Genomic DNA, 6,095 nt, shown 5'->3' with positions numbered 1-6,095 from the left:
TTTGTCTGTGCAGACAAAATGAGCAAAAATGGAGAACTCAAGGCATATCAAACTGTGATCCTGATATAAGCACCGACATTTTTAATCAAGTGAAAAATCGGAAAGGAATATTTTACTAGATGTTACATAGTGTTCATCAAAATATGAATTTAGCGTGCAAGTGTTCTGTCTTCATCACGGCCACAGAGAAATCTCTCCACTTTTACTTGTAATTGAAACTGCGCAACGCTACTTTTCTGGCCTTATTGTTCAAATGGGAGAGGAAACCAGGTGTACCAAAATGACATTTGCCTCGCAAAAGCAAAGCAGGACAAAGAGCAGGGACAAGATCTGTTAGGAAACCCAGACTGTTTCCTTCACTATGCAGTGAGCATTCCTGAGAGTTGCTTTTTCTCTGTACCAGTAACAAGGCAAATTCCTGTTCCCTTCATTCATTAGCCCTTGTATCAATAGAGTCTTTTCCAGAAACCTGTGGAACCCAACAGCTTCTATGTGACACTCTGTCAAATTAGTATGACTGATGGCAGCCACATTTCTCTGCCAGCTAACTGGAATTAGATGTTACAGGAATCTCGGGGAACACGGGGTGGACAAACATCCACATTACGACGTGCTTGTGCAGCAAACTCTGAGGATCACACAGGTGTAAATGGCCTTCTGGGAGAAGGGCTATACGTGGGAACCACGCTTGCTAAAGTCAAGCAGCTTCTTCTAGCCAACAGTTTGTACTGTACCTTCAACTTCAGTCAGAACGGAAGGCTGGCTGACTCCAAACACAGGGGGTTGGTGCTGGCAGGAGGTCTTGCTGTCAGGAACACAGAAGTGGGGCAGAGACATGGGATTCCCCACTTTGCTTAGTTGCTTTTGAAGGAATGAACAGGTTAATCTGCTTTCATTAGGCACCTGAGTGCAAGACGTACCTGCATCCCTCCAGAAATATTTCTAAATGGCTGCAGAGGACTTAGCTGTGTCACTAGAGGCTCCCTAGCTGTGAGCCAGACAGGATCGTTTTTTAAAAAATCTGGAACCTGTTGATATCAGCATGGATAAATGGGCTTACCTGGCTGTAACGTGAGGATAGAAACTCAAAAGATGCTGAGAGGAGGTGGTAAGGCTATCTGAGCAATGGGAGAACTGAGGAAGACCAGCAAAAGGCTCCAAGGCAGCAATCTGATCAGAGAACTCGCTGACGAAGGCTGTATTCGCTGAGGCTTGCAGATCCAGCTGGCACTGTCTCAGCACAGACCGGGCATCAGGTGGCAGAGCTCACATGCCAAGGCTGCTGCCTCCCATGCAGATTGTGGCAGCTGCTCAAGTATCTCAGAAATCTTTTCTGGGCAGATTATAAGGGAAGCGGAGACACGAAGCGCACGCCAGGCTGGGAGGGAACTGCCCATCAGGACTCCCCTCCCCTTTGCAGGTCCTCTCGAGTTGTATGGCACAAGCTGGCAAAATAGTCAGTCAGATCCTCAAACAGTAAGAGCTGTTCTAGGAATAACACCAGACCCTGGATCTGAACTTGAGTTAAATGTGCAAGACTGAGATGGGCAGTAAGGGCAAAGTCAGATACTCCAGTGGAAAAGGTGCCTTAAGAACTCAGTTTACACTTAAAAAGGGAAATAAGTCCATTTTTAAGATCTCAAGATAAACAACCTGGTAGTAGGGAGCCAGAATTCCTATGTATTATCTATCACCCATTCAGGATCCCACTTTTCCCGGTGGAAAATCCTTTCAGAAATCTGTCCTTAAAAATCCCTATGAGACAAGGATGGGAAGTGCTCTGAAAAGGACTGCCAAGCCCCATTCTAAGGGGAGAAACAGCCTTTCTTCTGGGACAGAGAAAATAGGGCCTCCTCTGAACCTTCCTCTAAAGAGAGGGCTAAAAACTTGATGGTCCTGGTAAAAAAGAGATAATCTTGAAGCTTTTTCAAGCTACCTGGCTCCAAACACTAATCATATTTAGCAAACAGTACATTTTAATTAACAGCACAGGTTAATTGCTAACAGAGCACCTGTACCTCTAACTGCAGAAATCTAAGATGCCATGAAGTACTGAACAGAGATAGCAGTTTTGCCAAAACTCTGCTCTTAATTTTATCTATTAACTGAAAGCCTTTCCTCAAAATGTACGTCTGTAATATCTGATGGGCTAACACAAGTCTTAGACAGTGATACCATCAAGTTTTTAAATCCACCAAGGTTTATCTAAATCTCAGGTTGTTTGGTTTACTTGGAGTCTGGAAAAGTTTACCAGAATTCAGTTCCTTTTTGATGTAAATATTGCTTGACAGTTTCAGAAAGGCTTTCCAAAGGGAAGTGAGACACGCTGCAGCTCCTGTCTCTTTGAACCCCTTCCAGGCACATCTTAAATTACAAACTTACAGACCAACTAGTGTGGTCATACTACTGATGAGTTTAAGAAGAATGTGAAGTACAATGATGCTGATCTTCTGTTTAATTGCCACACAAATCAGATAATTGGATACAGAAGACCCAAATATAAGCTGAGTATTAGACCCAAATATAAGCTGAGTATTAGACAATAAAAAAAGGGAGAAAAACACCTGTGCAAAATTACCGTGTTTTCAGTGATTTATGTGACATAGCTGAAAATCATCGGAGGGATTTAACTACTATTTTGGAAAATATTCTTGATGCAAATGAGAAATCATGATCATTTAGATAAAAGCTTCACGTTTTCCTTTATCAACAGCCTTTGAAAGAAGTAACAATGAAGCTTGGTATTCAAACTGAAACCTCCATTTTCATAGTCAAAACATATGGCAGGACATGATGTGATTTATTTTTAGGGCAAAATGTTGTCACAAATCACTGGAAAATATGGCAAAACCCAATAAACTTGTAGGCATCAAGACCTGAATAAATCACTTCTATTATTCAGCCCAACTGTCCAGGGAGTCTTGTGTAAAAAAAGTTTACTCTTTTCAAGCTAGTCTAAATTAAGGAACTGACTTTCTCATTTCATACTCACATGTCAGGATTTAAGGATGTTTAGTTAGCAGCAATTTGGAGAGTTTAAAAACTTCTTGTAACCTAGCTACTGCAGTTCCTACTCCACAGGAAAGCCACAGGAAAACTTTTTGGACATATCACCCGAGTATTTCAACTTTAGATTAAAGGCCTCCTCCCTGCTTTGAACTTGGCAGACTTCAGGGATTGCCAATGGTGTAACTCAGACATTTGAAGTTAAATTGAGCAAGCTACCTGCACTCTGGAAGAAACTAAAATTGATACGCTGTAGGGATTATCAAGACTATAAGCCCTGCTGGCTGCATTTAACTTTAGTGACTTTTTGTTTTGTTTTGGAGGTATCTAGGCTCAAAACTATAAGGCAGCTGCATGGCTGCATGCCAGAAGGAAGCTCTCACAGCAAAGCTGTTTGCAATGCATTGACCTATTTTTAGTATATGCTTCGGGAGTGAGTTTCCTCCCTCTGCCCCAAGCCTCTGTAACACCCTCCACTGGCAGGCAGGAACTTGGCTGGAGTCTGTGCAGGAGCACGTATTTTCTTTGGGTACCGGGGTGAAAAAAGGGTATTGCATGTGTGTCAAATGATGTGCCAAGTAAAGTATCCAGGGAATAAAAGGCAGGGCAGTGCCAGCCCTGGTTGGTTTCTTCTTGTCCAGACTGTCGTTTTAGAACAAATGCAAGCAAGCAGAGAACTCTGTCTAAACAAAATAGAAGATAATCTCTAGCAGAAGTTCAAGTGAAGGTTTAAGATTGCTGCCCTAATTCTGTAAAGACTGGGTAACAGTTCAGTCACCCCAAACTCTGTATCATCACAGAGCACATGTGCACACAGTGAAGAAAAATCAGTAAGTTGTGTGCAACAATCCCACACATTTGTATGAAGTACACTTCGTGCACTAAAAACATGTGTTGAAGTTTTTGGTCATATTCAATCAGGAATTTGGGAGTAATGAAGTACTCCTGAAAATCTGAAACAGAAGAGTGGATAATGCCATTTGCTGGGTGGTGACGGAAAGTTCATAACCATGCAGACCTGTGCCACTCCGCAAGAGCATGTTATTACTACCACAAGTGCTATTTTAAGTGAAAAGATGAAAAAGGAAATGCATGGCTCTGAGATGAAAAAGGAAATGCATGGCTCTGAGCCTTAAGGTCAAGCACAGGACCTCTGCCAGTATGGAGTTTTACTTCCAAAAAGCGGTTCTGACTCCTTGCAGGCGGTCTTAGAGCGGAGGAGAGAAAAAAAGAAAAAAAAAGGCTGGTAGGGATTTCCATTAGCCTTATCCCCAGTATCTCCAACCTACAATTGCACCAGCCCCAAAAGATGCCTACAAATATTCCCTTTAAAATCGAATTCCAGAGATTCCATGATCTCTCCAGGAAGTGCATGCTACAGCTTAATTCTTCCTACTGCCAAGGACAATTACCCACTCTGATGCCTAAGCTAAAGGCTTCCTGCAACAACTTAAACCTTTTTTCTTGTCCTACCTGCAATGGTGAGAACTGTTTCTTTCTTTCTTCTCTGTGGCTCTCTTACAGATTTGAAAAACACTTTTCTCTCATCACCTTAAAACAAGGCTCATTTTTTATCCTGTCATCCCTCTCATTGCTTTTCTCTGGATTATTTCCACTTTCTTCACATTTTCCATGGAGTGCAGTGCCTACAACAGCTGGATACCACGTTCCCAGAAAGGTGTTCTGCTATTACCTAAGGAAGAAGGACCAAGACATGCATCTTACAGACTACATTCCTGTTCATACATTCCACAATGTTTGTGTTTTTTTTTCCAGCGTATCGTTGAATCATATGCAGCTGATGAGTGGCTACAACCCTAAGAGTACTCTTCTGTACCACTGCTACTCTAGTAGCCTGTCCTGTCCCATTCTCTTTGTTCAGCTGATTATTGCTTTGGAAGTGCAAAAATTTACATATGTAAAATCAATTTTTGGATTTACTGAATCATACTCTAACTCTTTTGAACTTATCAAGTTCATTTTGAATTGTAATTGTATTTTACAATCCAGTAGTTAGCTCACATTATAGGTCTTCCCTACAATTTAACCAGCATATCCCATTCAAGTCACAAATGGAAATAGCAAATAATACCTAGTCAGAGCAGAAGCATAGAGAATGCCATTCAGTATAACCTCGCAGTCTGTGAATGATTCACAGCTCTGAATAGGGTTTTCCAAGCAAGTTTTGTTTTCCAAACAAGTTTTCAAAACCTCTATTTTTAAATTGGTCTCGGACCACATTCCCATGTTTTCTTATGAAAAGTCATTAAAGTAAAGCTCTGTTCACTGCTTCTCCTCTGCTCAAAAAGTTTATCTGGGTGTAGAAGGAGCAACATTAGTCTGACACAATTTGATCTTTCTTTTATAGGCTTTCAAACAGTTTCTCTGTTCCATTAGTTTTCCAGCTTAAATTACTGGCCCAGAACAGAAAGCTGGAAACAGAGACACAAGCTGAGACTTGAGACTTTACAGCATCCTTCTTTTGTCTCTAAGGCTTGAAAGTCATTTACCATATGTGGTACATGATCTAGGCACAAAGATAACTTCTCTTGTTTTGCCTGTGCTGCAAGTCTCTCACATATGGTAGATTAAGTAAAGTTCATTAAAGCGGGGACACAGGAGCCACTGAAGTACTCACTACTCTGCTCTAACATCACGCTATATGAGGACAATGAAAGGTGTTTGGTCCTGTGTCTATGGATTCCTCTGCCATTATGCCAAGATTTCAGTGACCAGCTATTACAATGAAGACATCCACAAAACAGAGAAGGTTCCTCAACAATATCCTGAACCTCTTTCAATGATTCCAGCTGACTGAATGGAAAACAAAACCATACAGCACATAAAATAAACATCTATCTGGTAACTATTTATATGGCATCAAACACCATGTAGCAAACTACTCCAAACATCAGATTTGACAATAGAAGACTTAAAACTGACCTTTTCAGGAAACCCTTGCAAAGATGAATATGTAATCACAGTATTAATAATTATACTCCATCAACAAGATCTGATTATTTGTTAACTCTTATTTGAAGATGATCTATGACAATTTTTTTCCCGACAAGTAAGTCTGTGTTGACTGG

This window comes from Anas acuta, chromosome 13 (assembly GCF_963932015.1).
Source record: "Anas acuta chromosome 13, bAnaAcu1.1, whole genome shotgun sequence".
NCBI lineage: Eukaryota > Metazoa > Chordata > Aves > Anseriformes > Anatidae > Anas > Anas acuta.
Note: the sequence above shows the minus strand (reverse complement) of the source record.